At 47.6% G+C, this 15081-nt stretch overlaps 1 long non-coding RNA gene across 1 annotated transcript; it reads left to right on the forward strand.

Annotated features, from left to right (window-relative positions):
- The first annotated feature begins 4452 nt into the window (after window positions 1-4452).
- On the forward strand, window positions 4453-12593 carry LOC119295563. The gene is made up of 2 exons (XR_005144112.1): window positions 4453-4893; window positions 12221-12593. It is a non-coding gene; the product is annotated as an uncharacterized LOC119295563 (long non-coding RNA).
- The last annotated feature ends 2488 nt before the right edge of the window (window positions 12594-15081 follow it).

Genomic DNA, 15081 nt, shown 5'->3' on the forward strand with positions numbered 1-15081 from the left:
GCGGCGCTGGGACTGCGGCGGAGGACACGTGGCGCGCCGGGAGAGGCTGGGAGCGGCGGCGGGGTTTTTCTCCGGCGCGGACAGACACGTCCGGCGCGGAGAGGGAATTTTTAGGGTTTGGGGGAGAATTCATCCGCGAAAATGGAAGGGGAGGGCCTTTATATAGGTAGAGGGAGGTAGGAGAGTCCAAATGAGGAGCGGTTTTTGGCCACGCGATCGTGATCGAACGACTGAGAGCATGGAGGGGAGTTTGCTAGGTTTTGGGCCACTTTGGAGGGGGTGTTGGGCTGCAAAGAGAAGGAGGCTTTTACGGTTACCCGGTTAACCGTTGGAGTATCAAACGACCTCCAAATGGCACGAAACTTGACAGGCGGTCTACCGGTGGTATACCAAGGCCGCTTGGCAAGACTCGGGCCATTCCGAGAACGTTTAGCACCCACACACAACAGGAGACAAAAGAGGAATGCCGAAGGGCATAGGAGCGCCGGATTGCAAAACGGACAACGGGAAAAATGCTCGGATGCATGAGACGAACACGTATGCAAAATGAAATGCACATGATGACATGATAAAATGCAACACGCAAGCAAATGACATGGCAACAATGGCGAATAGCTGGCAGACACCTGGCGCATCAGATCCGGCGCGTTACACAGCCTCTCCTGGTGGAGTACAGTCAATCATTCGAAATTGCTACGTGCACACCATACAAATATTTGATTGATGATGACAGTTAGATTTAGACTAATGAACCTAATCGTGTGGTGTAAATTGGTTCGTGCGGTGTTGTGGGACTAATTACGGGATACACGTAAGAAAGTTCTTGTTCGATTGTTTACTAGCAGAAGGCCCCGTGCATTGCAACGGGTAGAAAAAAATTTAAAATATGAGAATCAACCTATGATTGGATGATTAGGAGGGCAGTGGTAACCATAGCCCATCAGAGTTCAAATCCTATACTTGACACTGGTGCTCGTATTTTTCTAGATTTATTTGAAGTCTTTCAGCGATGTGCATTTAGTGGGAGCTAGACGTTCTGATCGACTACGAACGTGTCTGTGGTGACTTCATCAATCTCAAAATGATGTGTCGGTTCAATTTATCGTAGGTGCTCATAAGGATAAAATGTGCGCGTGTTCGTTCATAAGGGTCGTATGTATGAGCGCGTGCGTCTGTACTATGTTTTAAGAAAATAATAATAAAAAATCAAACGCATGTGCTTGCTAAAACCGTATATGGCAGTACTATAGGCAATTATGTTTCACCTTATAAATAAAGAGTAGAACATAAATTGTTGAAGAACATCTAAAAGGCATGTCATCTCATTCATTATTCACACCACATGTTTTTCTTTGATTTTCTTACACTATAACTGACTTTAACAATGAGTACGTCCAGTACTATTGTGTGAGAAACTACACTTGAATACTATTGGCTCTTCTATAGCATAGACATGAAAAAAATCAGATCGAGTTATCGGCAAAGAAAAAGCTATATACATCGAACTTGTTTTGAGCAGCAGCCTGCCAGCCAGCTGGGCCAACCGGCCAGGCCGTCCCACTTAAGGCCCAGCCAACCCCATAACCCTAGCGCACAGCGTGAACCCCACTTCCTCACCTCCTACCTCGATCCTGGTCTTCAAGTGCAAATGACACCTAAAAAGAGCAACGTGAAGCTAAAATCTTTCAAAGTAATGGAACTTATCAGTACATGAAGCAGCTAGTGAACCTTATAAAAGAAACTTTTGATTTTTCATAGTGAGCTTAAGAACTTGTAGAATGTACAAAGATAACATATGTGGATCATAATTAAACCATATTATAAAAAATAAAAACTACTTGGTTACTGCTACCTTTTCTTTTGAGAATGTAAATTCGTGGGCGAGCAAAAAATTCAGAAAGAAACGCGTTGCCTTCGGGATTTGATCCCTTGACCTTTGGAATGTAGAATTGCTAGGTTAGCCATCTCAGCAGGACGTAGCCTTTGCGCAAGATGTGAGCTTCCACACTTTAGAAAGTAAACCTACCGCGCTCATCTTCTCCAACGAGGAAACGACGGAACTGCGAGAACTCGAGGTCGAGCAGGATGCGGGAGCCAGGCACGGGGAGGCGGCGGCTACTGCAGCAGCAGAGAAACGGCGGGCGTCCGAAAACGGTGTAGGGTGAGGCGCGCGGGTGCGGTGTGGGCTAGGCTGGGAGAAGGCAGGAACCGTGGCTAGGCAGAGCCGCCGCCCGACCTTCATGGCAACCGCCGCTTGAACCCCGCAGGTCGCCGCCTACGGAGTTGCTCGTCGCCGCAGCCCCTTCGAATCGCCCGTTCCACCCGCCTCCGCTCCATTCCCGACCCTCGCGAGACCCTCCCCTCGTTCTCCTGCATCGACCCGAGTTGCCATGGACGGCCGATGTGTCCCCGTTGACTGCGGGCGAGCGTGCACGTCCGATGCATACGGCCCCGCCTCCGTGCGTGCCCTTTTGCTCCTCCTCTCGCCCGGGCAGTGTGCCGCCCGCGCCCTTCATGTGTTCGCCGTCGTCGTCCCGCTCCCGATCGGATCTGTAGCCCTCTCGGACCGTTTTTTCATAATTCACCGAACCGTGCGGGTTGAATAATCAAAACTGTAGGGTCTAGATGGGATCGAGAGGAAGGGTCGTTGGACATTGCCAAATTAGTACCACCTCGTTTATATTATGATTTCGTTTATATAAATTGTAAAAGTATATTACGACTGGGCAAAAGCGTATTATAATGATGAACCCACGGAGTCAATCCGTGCTTTATTATTACTAGCAAAAGGACCCGTGCGTTGCAACGGGAGAAAAAAAATCCTTATCATCAAAAAAATATTTGCAAAGGAAAATTCGCCGCACATTCTTCTCCGTGGAGCAATAGTTCTTCTCAAATATGCCCATGTGTTGTAACGGAATAAAACACAATAAAACGACCCAAAACCCTGCCCATTTGCTCCACCCACACACACATGTCCACGTCCTCTATTTCTACATCCTCCATTTGAACACAACACCCCACTCGTGTTACGGCTTATTCTCTCTCTATGTCAACATATTAGAAACTAAAATAATGTAACTAAAAATCAAGTGTCCACAATATTCTCATAAAATGCAAATGTTGAAAGGCTACGCTACACAATATAGTATAAAGCGGAATTAACATCAGGGCTAGATTTGCCAATACAACAAGGAAATGTTGTGCTAATAAGTTTGCCAGGAATATGTTAGAAAAGCGACAAAAGCGCTAGCACATCACTCACAAAATAGGTAGATACAACATATTGTGCAAATTAGCTAAAGAATCACCCTCATACAAAAATATAGCGGTCAGAAGTCACGTGCGAAAAAAAAGACAATATGATATTTTGACTAAATGTTCTACTTAGTATATTCACATCATTATTTAATTCTGTTTTTGTTAGCCCCCGTCATGCATGTCGCAATATCAGGGATTTTTTTTGCCTATTTAATGGATCTTTCCTTTTCCTCCATCAACCGTTTATGCAAGTCTCTCTCTTTAATTCCGTTTCACCACGCATGCCAGACCCATTTACTGGGTCTTTCCTTTTTCTCATTGCCCACCATAATCTCCCACAAACATGCAAGTCCCTCTTTAATTCCTTTTTTGTTAGCGATTTTCCATTCTGCTAGTTTATGTAAAAATCCATACGGGACTATTTATTGGATAAACCGAAATTACTGTTATGTTGCCTCGCTTAGGCCTTGGACCGGAAGAACAAGCCCAAATAGAGGTGAGCTGCATAGCTGGGCCGACCCAAGGCCCATCTCCCCCTCAACCCTAACGTCACGGGAGAGCATCTGCTCGATCCCCATCTCCCCCGAGCGCAGTCACGCGCAGGAGACGGCAGCGCCCACTCCCGATCCCCCTCTCTCCCTCGATCCCCTCCCACGGGGCCACCATGCTCGGGAGGAAGCCGCGCCTCCCATGCTCGCGCACCGACCCGGCGCCCGACTTCCATTCCAGTGGAGCTCTGTTGCCCTTCTCAGCCCCCTGTTTCTCCCCCTCGCCTCGGCTTCGTGCGCGGACCCGACCTTCGCGGCCATGGCCGGCAGCCGAGCAGCCCCTGCCAAGCCGCCTCGCGTCATCCTCGGCTCCGGCCACCTCTACCATGCGCGCGCGACCAGCACCACCTTGGTCCATCGAGCCGCCCTGCTCATCTCATCTCTGTTTTCCCTCAAAACGTTTTTTCCAGATCCACTAAAGTAGGGAGTGCGGGTTCAATAAAAAAAATAAAGGGACCTTTGTGTAAAAACACCGCGACGGTGAACCCGAAGACCCAATCCGTGCTTTATTATTATAGGGAGAGATTAGGGATAGAATAGTAGTAGAGACTACTGATTCGCGAGGATAGATCTGTATTCATAACGACACAACTCTGTGCAAATATGTCCCCGTGCTCCCAGTAATTTGCGTCAGGTCCTTCCCCTTCAAATAGACTCTCTCTGTCGCTCGCTTCACCGTTCCCCCAACAACCTCTCGTCGACGGGGGCGGCGGCCAGGCAGATCCGGTGCTTCCCTGGTGGACGACAGCTACTCCCACGGCACCTGCTCCCGGCCTCGTCCCCTTCTACTCCGGCATCCATGTCTCTTGGGGCCGTCCCCAGGGCACCCAACATCACGTTGCGCATCGTCGTCAGCGACCGGGCCGCCGCTGCCGCCACGGTCTCCTCCTCCCTGGTGGTCGCGGGCGGTCCGCCCGCTCAGCTGCATATTCTAGATCTGGAGGCAACCTGGTACTGGTCTAGTCCGCCGTGATGCTGCCACGGTCTCCTCCCCGGTGCTCCTAGATCCAATAATATCTCACCGGAGGCAAGCCGGTGGTGCTCGATCTCCTCGCCTCCTTCACCTCGCAGGATCAGCAGCAAGGTCAGCTGCGTTTCTCCCACTGCCCTCTCCCCTCTCCCTCCTATAGATTTCTCTCTAATGGTAGCTTCCCTCTCCTATGACGACTTGGATGGCTTTCACTGGTATTCTTTGATGATTAAACATAGCATGATGCTTACTGATAGGACTTAGTTGTGGTATGCTATCCAAAAACACGTGGGTCTGTCAACATTTGTCATTGTAGCTCATATTTTGTACTGTGTTGTGTTCAAGAAGAAGCATATCCATCTATTGAAATTTACACATATGCAGTGTATACGTACATTGTTATGCCCCTGGATACACAATTCGTTCACAGAGGAAGGAAGATGAATTTGGATACACCAGGGGAGGAGAACGAAAGGGGAAAAGTGTTTCTCTTCTGCTAGTCGACCCCCTCCTCTGTTCCAGCGAGCCCCCCTTTGTCTTCGGTCTCTTGTCTCTTGTCCTTCTCAGCCCTCCAGGCCCGGTCCAGCAGCCTGGAGCGTCGTGAGGCCTTGGGCCTTCTTCCTGGGCTGGGCTGCTGCATAACACTCCCCATCCCTTTAGGAGCGGCTTGTCCCCAAGCCGTCAGACAAGAAAACTGATGCATCACCATTGCGTCTTCCCAAGTGTCGTGGGTGTCTGGGCGATCCTTCCAGCGAATCTTGAACTTTGGCTTGACCGCACCGCCTTGCTGAACGAGCTTCATCTGCAAGATCGTCGCCGGTTGAAGTAGTGTCAAGCTCCTTTGTTCGACCATGCCCATGTCCGGCTCGACGGAGAACCGTGGAGGAACTTGCTTCTTGAGCTGGGAAACATGGATGACGTCGTGGATCCTGGAGTTGGCTGGCAGCTGGAGCTTGTAAGAGACTGCACCGACTCGCTGGAGGACTTGGTACGGCCCGTAGAACTTCAGCGCCAACTTCTGGTTACGGCGTGCCGCGAGGGAGTTCTGGAGGTAGGGTTGAACCTTCAAGAACACTTGATCGCCCACTTGGAAGGAGCGTTCCGTGCGATGCTTGTCCGCTTGCCGTTTCATCCTTGCTTGAGCTCGCGTCAAGTGTTGTCGTAGCAGCTCTCTGATTGCTTCCCGATCGGCCACCAAGTCTTGGAGGTCAGTAGTAGACGCCGGAGCTGATATCCCAAATGGTCGAGGAAGATACCCATATAATGCTTCAAATGGAGTACATCCCGCTGCTGTGTGATACGATGTGTTGTACCAATGTTCCACTGCTGTCAACCATTTGGACCACTGGGCAGGCTTGTCATGAATCGAACACCGAAGAAAAGCCTCGAGACACTGATTGAGGCGTTTAGTCTGACCATCTGTCTCGGGGTGTCGGGATGAGCTCATGTTGAGGATGGTATCTGAAAGTCGAAACAGTTCCTGCCAGAACGTACTTGTGAAGACCGGATCCCGGTCGGAGATGATCCTTGCTGGCATGCCATGGAGGCGGTACACTTGATCGAAGAACACGAGGGCCACCTGGTGAGCTGTGTATGGGTGCTTGAGCGGCAGAAAGTGGGCAAACTTGGTGAGCTTATCAATGACAACCAAAATCACTTCAAACCCGTTTGACTTAGGCAACCCTTCCACGAAATCCCAGCTTATAGTGTGCCACGGATGAGGGGGAATCTCATGAGGTTGAAGAAGTCCAGGTTGACGACAGTGTTCCGGCTTGGCCTGCTGACACACGGTGCAGCCTTGCACAAACTCTGTAACATCTCGTTTCATTTTGGTCCAGGCAAAGAGTTTCTTGACATGCTGATATGTTGCAAGCACCCTTGAATGGCCACCAAGTGCAGTGGCATGGAGGGACTACATAATGTGCTGCTGAGCCAAAGGGTTTTGGCCAACCCAAATACGCCCTTTGTAGCGAAGCACACCATTATCCAATGAGTAGCCCTTGTCATTTCTCCCTGTTACTGATAGTTTGGTCAAGAGTTGCTTGGAACTGGTGTCCTCCTCATAGCCAGCAACCAGGGTTTCCATCCATGAGGGTATTGCCGATGATATGGCGAGTACGGACTGCTGCTGGTCTCGGCGGGAGAGAGCATCCGCCGCCGCATTTGTGATGCCACGCTTGTACTGGATAGTGTACTCCAATCACATTAGTTTGACAAAGGCCTTGTGCTGGATCCCCGTACTCAATCTTTGGTCGGCGAGATGCAAGAGGGCTTGCTGATCTGTGCGTATTATGAAATGTTGGTGCTGTAGGTACGGCCTCCATTTGTCCACGGCCATCAGGATGGCGAGGCATTCCTTCTCGTACGTGCTGAGTGCTTGATTCTTTAGACAGAGCCCTTTGCTCAAGTAAGCCACTGGGTGCCCTTGCTGCATGAGGACTGCCCCGATGCCATCCTTGCATGCATCGGTCTCCAGGACAAATGTTTGCTGGAAATTGGGTACAGCCAACACCGGAGCTGCGATCATTGCCTTCTTGAGCAACTGGAAAGCTGTTTCTGCTGGTTGTGTCCACTGGAAAATTTTGCCTTTTTTTAACAGCTCTGTCAGTGGTCGACTAATCACGCCGTAATGCTGAATGAACTTCCGATAGTACCCCGTGAGACCCAAAAACCCTCGAACAGCCCGGACAGAAATGGGAATAGGCCAAGTCTGCACTGCCTCAACCTTTGCCGGATCAGTAGCCACGCCCTCAGCACCGATGACGTGCCCGAGGTATTCGATCCGAGGCTGGGCGAAGGCACACTTAGAGCGTTTGATCACCAATTCATTATCCCGCAGCAGCTGCAATACTTCACGTAGGCGACGTAGGTGTTCCTCCAAGGTAGCTGTATGCACCAAAATATCATTCATAAACGCCAAAACACCATGCCGGAGCAGAGGATTGAGAACCTTGTGTATCATGCTCTGGAAAGAGCCGGGTGCATGCGAGAGGCCAAAGGGCATTACCAGGAACTCGTACAGGCCCTGGTGGGTGCGGAAGGCTGTTTTGAACACATCCTCATCGGCCACTCTTATCTGATGATACCCTGAGAGAAGGTCCAGCTTGGTGAACCATTTTGCGCCTGAGATCTCGTCCAACATCTCATCCACCACCGGCATTGGATGTTTGTTCTTGACCGTGATTGCATTAAGTTGGCGATAGTCCACACAGAAACGCCACGTTCCGTCCTTTTTTCGCACAAGCAGCACTGGGGCAGCAAAGGGGCTCGAACTGGGGCGGATGATACCTGCGCGGAGCATCTCCTTGATCTGTTTTTCTATTTCATCCTTCTGTTGGGGTGTGTATCGATACGGCCGTGCACTAACTGGTTGTGCGCCAGGGATCAATGGAATGGTGTGATCATCTTCTCGATGAGGTGGTAGGCTGGACGGGGCGCAGAAACGGTCGTCAAACTCCGACAACAGGGACTGCACTTCTGGGGGAATTGGGTTCTCCGGCTCAGTCGCGTGCACTGCTGACAAGTCGTGCTCCTGGTGGATCGGTTAGATTTGAACTGCATGTGGAACTGCTCCTCGGTGTAGCAAGCCTCGCATCTTCCCAATTGACACCTGCTTACACTTGCTCGGCGTCGTGCGTATCCCTTTTAGGGTAATGCGACGCCCTTCATGTGTGAACCTCATCCATTTCCTCCGCCAATGCACCCACATGGGACTGTGTCCTTCCAACCAATCTGCCCCAACGATGAGATCATAACAGCCAAGAGGGAGCACCTTCATATCCTGGCAGAATGTGTGGCCTTGTGTCCACCATGTCAATTGTGGCACCATAGAGGAGCCTGTTAAAACGTCACCACCAGCAATGACAAATGAGGCGGCCGGTATTGTCCAAGTAGGAAGTTGAAGTTCTGTTGCTAAGTTTGCATCCACGAACGAACAGTTTGCCCCAGAATCAATCAGAATGAGGACTGTACGCTTCCCGATCATGCCTTGAAGGCGCATGGTTCTGCGTTTCACCGGTGATGTAGCAGAACTAGGATTGGCAAGCAGCATCACCTCTTCCTCTGAACTAGAATCTGACATGTGTTGGGGATCAGGAGGATCATCCAGCTGCAAAATATCCAGCAGCTCCTCCATAATGTGAAGAGGCACCTTGTCGGGGCACTTATGCCCGCGTGCCCATGGGTCTCCACACTTGAAGCACAAGTTCTTGGCCTTTCGGTAAGCTCGGAGCGCCTCCAACTTTTCTGCCACCTTCCGCGTTTCCTCTGGTGCAGATTGATGCTTGTTTTTGTCCCCGTGACTTGATTGCTTGACAACCGATCACTGGCTGGACTTAGAGCTGCTGCCTGCCTTGTCGTTGTCGAGCTCCACTTCCCACAACAGGGCCAAACAACTAGCAGTATCGACATCCTCTGGTTGATGCAATATAACAGCAGAACGAATTTTAGGACGAAGGCCTGCTATATATCTTTCAACAAAAAACACCTCACTAGTGTGTGGATCTGCTAGAAGGATTTGGTGTCGCAGGGTGTCAAATTTAGAAGTATACTCATCTACCGAGCTAGTTTGACTAAGCAACAGCAACTGGCGCATGTGGAATTTGTGCTTGTTCTTCCCCCACTTCTCCTGAACTGCAGTGCGCAGGTCGTGCCAATGCACAAACTGCCGGCGTTTCTGGGCCATTTTTAGCCACAGTGCCGCGCTCCCAACACAGTTGAGAGCGGCAAACTTGACCTTCATTAGCTCAGACACCCCATAAATCTCAAAATATAGTTCACAATTGTCCAACCACACTTGGTAATCTTCCCCATCGAATTTAGGAAAATCCATCTTGGGTGTACTGCCCAAGTGTGACCGAGGAGTAGGATGCAAAACTCGGCGATCATCACAAGGGAACTCCCGATCGGCCGACGGGGCGAAGGAGGGCATACCATTGGCCGGAGGTGGATGTGGGGATCGGGGATCCCCCAAAATCGGCCCCCGTTACTGGTGATGCCCGCTGTGCCCATTGGGCCGCTCCCCGCCGTGCGCGTGCACCACCACAGTCGGAGGCGTCGTGGTCGCGCTGGCCGGGCCTTGGGGGCGCGTCGGAGGTGACTCGAGCGCCTCCAGCCGTGTCGATGCATCCTCAGCGTGTAGCTGAAGAAGCGCTGCGGATTCGGACAAGCTCTTTGTCGTGGAATCCATGGCCTTCATCCACGCGGTCATGCCCTTCAGCTGTTCGACGATGTCGTCGAGTTTGGTGTTGGTCTCCATGTTCTGCTGCTCCACCGTCCCCATCGCCGCCGAGATCTGCTGCTCGACCGCCGAAGGGCCACGCTTCTTCGGCGCCAGATCCGAACCCGGTCGACCAACCAGATCGGCGGTTCCTGCCGAGCGATGGGAATTACAACGGCGGACGAATCCGCCACTCACCGCACTGCGGACTGATGGATCACGCGTCCCCGAGATGGATCGAACGACTCTGGATACCAATTGTTATGCCCCTAGATACACAATTCGTTCACAGAGGAAGGAAGATGAATTTGGATACACCAGGGGAGGAGAACGAAAGGGGAAAAGTGTTTCTCTTCTGCTAGTCGACCCCCTCCTCTGTTCCAGCGAGCCCCCCTTTGTCTTCGGTCTCTGCTCTCTTGTCCTTCTCAGCCCTCCAGGCCCGGTCCAGCAGCCTGGAGCGTCGTGAGGCCTTGGGCCTTCTTCCTGGGCTGGGCTGCTGCATAACATACATGTTAGATTTTTGTTCAGAATTTGGTTCTACTTTTAAATATGCATCTTGTATTTTCCAAAAAAGGTGGTTCAATGGAAGTTGAGCTCCAAAGCGCCTCACCCGTGGTTTTAACTATATTTGATAAAACGGACAAGCTTACTCCTTTAATTTTTGAAGGAGTGCACAAAGAGTTGGAGCAAAACCAGATGGACATAGTAGATTCTGGTGAGAGGCTGAGAAACTTGAATATGACTAGCAGTGTGTTCATGTGTTGTTTTAGATTTTTAAATATCGAATTCACCTGACCAAAATATTTAGAGAATAGGGTATATATTTAACCGAGAAGTTGATGTATATCATTCTTGTTTCAGTTTGCATTCATTGTAACCTTCCACGTGTAAAATAAGACTGTACCTTCTAATTTGCAACCTGGAAATTGGAGATGACTTCCTTAATTTGATATGTTTCAGAAGACTCTCAGTATCTGGATTTTGTGTACAACACATTTAGACTCTCAGTATCAGGAGACTCTCAGTACCCCCTTTAGGTTGTATCGCATGGTAGCATATGCTTAGATGGCGGCCTCGTCTCTAGTGTTGTTTGATAGTGGTGACTGGTGACCGTAAATCGACAAAAGTATTGTTACATTTTGTGCTTCCTGTCGATCTCCATGTATTTGAACCCTGGAGCTCGCAGATTTTAACAAATTCCTCTCTCTTTGAAAGGGCGGAAAAGACCACGGTCCTTTTATTTTTCTCGTTGAAAATTATTTTTTCTCTAAGCATCAATAACTAATAAAATCCATTTACTGGTGTGGGTTGTATATTTAAGGAGGAGGGCCGTAGGTGCTTTGGAGAATGCCTATTTTTTTTTGTTAATATGATCGATGCATTCTGTTCAAGCTTTATAGTCAAAACAAAACTGAATATCTTCTTCTTCCAGAAAAAGAAAAGTAGTCGCACTTGTTTGCCGAAAAATCTTCTTGTCAACGAAAATGTGACCTGAGGGTCAACGATTAATTACAGGATGACCTAACTTGGTGATTTCATGATTTCCAATATGCACAAGGTAGCTCCTATTTTGCCTTCTATTCTTTCTAGGTGCACATTTTTCTTTCACATGTGAACAATTGCCATTGTTGTGTGTGTAATATTGCACTATCTATGTGGTTAACTAGTTATAGCTACTATTGTTCTTCTTGAATCATGACTACTTTTGTGTGATAGAACTGTCCAGATGCATCGAGGGATACTATTTGATCATACGGCTATTTTCTTATTTGAACATACGCTAGTCTATTTGAAAATCCCAAAGGTTTATAGGATTGATATCTAATATGATTCTGCATTTGCTTGTTAGCCTAAGTTTATCCGAACTTTATATGTAAATATTTGTATTGCCTAATTCCGCCAGTAGTTGCCAATCTCACCTATGAACAGAATCTGCACCAGAGTGTTTTTTTGTACAAGATAAATAATGTTTTATAATCTGTTCCATTATTAGAGTTAGGATGATCCACAAAATAGCTAGCAGTTCTGCCAGTTCCAGCATAGAAGCATACCTCAGGTTGTGTTTTGGGATGAATTTGATTCATCTCTATTTTTCCTTCCATGTGGTATGTGCAGCACACAGCGAGATAGCATTGTTGATGCATATTTATTTGATTAGATCATGGGCAATAAGTGCTTGGCACTTGTACACACATGTGCTAATTGAATCTTATTTGTTATTAGGTTTGATCTCTCCCAGCACAAGAAGCTTGATGAGCAATAAGCAGTAGTAATGGAGGCAGATGCAATAGCTTTTCTGTTGTGTGCCGTCAAGTAGCAAAAGTTGATGCAATGCGATTATTTTGGTCCTTCATAATTAGTTTTGCATGAGATGTACCGAAAATGATCCTCGCTTGCTATATTACACTTGATAAGTTATGTATGTGTGTCTCTTCTGTTGTGTTTGGTCGGGGATCGTGCAATTTGAAATGTATGTTTAGTTATGATTTCAAGTGGATAGATTAATGTTCTCATGTACTCTAATATTGGTGATGATCTTCACATACTTTTAGTGACCAGCATGCTCAAATGTATGGATTTCTTGCATGGTCCTTGATGTAGTAGAAGCTACTAATGAAATCAAATATACATGGAATCTCGTACGGTACATATGTATGTGCGGTTTTGTGTAAATCTAAGAGGAGAGGGGCACTCGTACATGTTTGAAATTTTTTCTTATTTATGAAGCACAACTTGATTGATATATGAGAGATCTGAGGATATATGAGAGATCTGAGGTGGTTACTGTAAGGACAACTTGATTGATGTATGAGAGATTTGAGGTGGTTACTGTAAGGACAACTTGATTGATATATGAGAGATTTGAGGTGGTTACTGTAAAAGTTATGTTCTATATGTAAATAGTACTGGAGGGTTTTCAAGAAATATACACTGAGAACCCTCCATCTAAATCTATACCAGTCATCTTCCATTGGGTTTTTAAGAAATATACACTGAGAACCCTCCATCTAAATCTATACAAGTCATCTTCCATCCAATGACCCAGATTCATTTTTTTATTCTTTCACCATAGACAAAGCTTCTATATCCCACCCTGCACACGGAGGGGGCACAATGTACTTTTATGCATCTAGGCAGACAACAAAATAATTATTTTATGCATGCAACAAAAGGTTTGATCTTACAGACTATCAAACATTGATTCATGCATTCTGTCGATGAAGGAAAAGATGTTAGTTGCAGTATAAACACAAACTCGAGGTCTTCTTTCCGTTGAACCAATGGAGAACCAATGTAATAGAAAAAAATTGAGCTCCTTACCAAATGGTACGTACAGTATTCTCTAGTATTTGTGTAGTGTCAGTGAGGATCATCATATATATATACACAAGGACATCTCCAAAGCGGACCCCAGACCGCCTGCAAACATCTGGACCGCGTGATCCAACATGTTTTGCCATCTAACTTGATCCTATATCCGTCCGCTGGCCCGTTCGGACGTCTTTTTTCCCACAAACCGGAAGCAAAACTAGGAGGGGCCTTGCGGGAGTTCGGACAACAGCCAGGTAGGACTCCGACAACCTCGGCCCATCTGAAACCTCACCCAAAATCCCTCCCGGACCCTACTTATCCATCCTTCCCTCTTTCTTTGCATCCATTTTCTCTCTCCGCCGCTACACCTCCATGGCCATCCGCCAACCCCTTCCCGGAGCTCCGTGACCTTCACCGCTACACTTGGGCTCCCACGTCGCATTCCTCCACCGCCGGTCCACACCTCTCCTCCGTTCGCGGCGCAGGTACCATTTGCCCCTACGGTACTCGGCACACCTCTCCTTCATTTGCCGCATAGGTACCATCCGCCCGACGGATTCAACAGGCTCTTGGCAATACCCGTTTGATAACCCACAAGTATAGGGGATCGCAACAGTTTTCGAGGATAGAGTATCCAACCCAAATTTTTTGATTCGACACGAGGGGAGCCAAAGAATATTCTCAAGTATTAGCAGTTGATCCAAATTTATTGATTCGACACGAGGGGAGCCAAAGAATATTCTCAAGTATTAGCAGTTGAGTTGTCAATTCAACCACACCTGGAAAACTTAATATCTGCAGCAAAGTATTTAGTAGCAAAGTAGTATGGAAGTAACAGTAACGGTGGCAAAGGTAACAGTAGCAGTTTTGTAGTAATTGTAATAGTGGCGACGGAAAAGTAACTAAGCAAAGATCAATATGTGAAAAGCTCGTAGGCATTGGATCAGTGATGAATAATTATGTCGGACGTGATTCCTCATGCAATAGTTATAACATAGGGTGATACAGAACTAGCTCCAGTTCATCAATGTAACGTAGGCATGTATTCCGAATATAGTCATACGTGCTTATGAAAAGAACTTGCATGACATCTTTTGTCCTACCCTTTCGTGGCAGCGGGGTTGTGACGCCCAGATAATTAAGCTACAGTAAACCTCTGTTAATGATGCCACATCACCACGGTTACTGTTGCTAATCCCGCGTTAGTTCGAAACTGATTCAAATTCAAATTCAAAATAAAATCAAACGGTAAAAGTTTTCAAACTTTAAAACTAAAATATTCGAGTTGTGCCAAATAATGCAAAGTTAATTGTGGTGAAGAGACCCCACTTTTATAAAATGTTTTAATACCCTAAAATGATTAAAACAGTAGGTAAAACAATTAAATAAATGCATTTTGGGTTTTATAAAATAATAAACTATTTTGTTCAGGGATAAAACCTTTCGTGGCATGGCAGTAGTTATAATTGTAACTCTATTTTAGCTATGGGTTTCACTTTTTGTAAAACTATAAACTATTATATAAGTAAAAGAAAACAGAAACAAGAAAATAAGTAAAAAGATAAAAATGGAAATAAAACAAAAGAAAAGAAAGCAAAGAACCCCCCCCCTCCACTGGGCCAGTCGGCCCAGCTGCTACCCAGGCCGGCCCAAACCGGCCCAGGCCGGCCCCCTCACCCCACTGCTTAACCCCCGACTCAACAAGACCTAACCCTAGCCGATCCACTCCTCCCACTCCCTCCCCCACTCTCCCTCCCCCCGATCCAGATCGA

This window comes from Triticum dicoccoides, chromosome 4B (genome assembly GCF_002162155.2).
Source record: "Triticum dicoccoides isolate Atlit2015 ecotype Zavitan chromosome 4B, WEW_v2.0, whole genome shotgun sequence".
NCBI lineage: Eukaryota > Viridiplantae > Streptophyta > Magnoliopsida > Poales > Poaceae > Triticum > Triticum dicoccoides.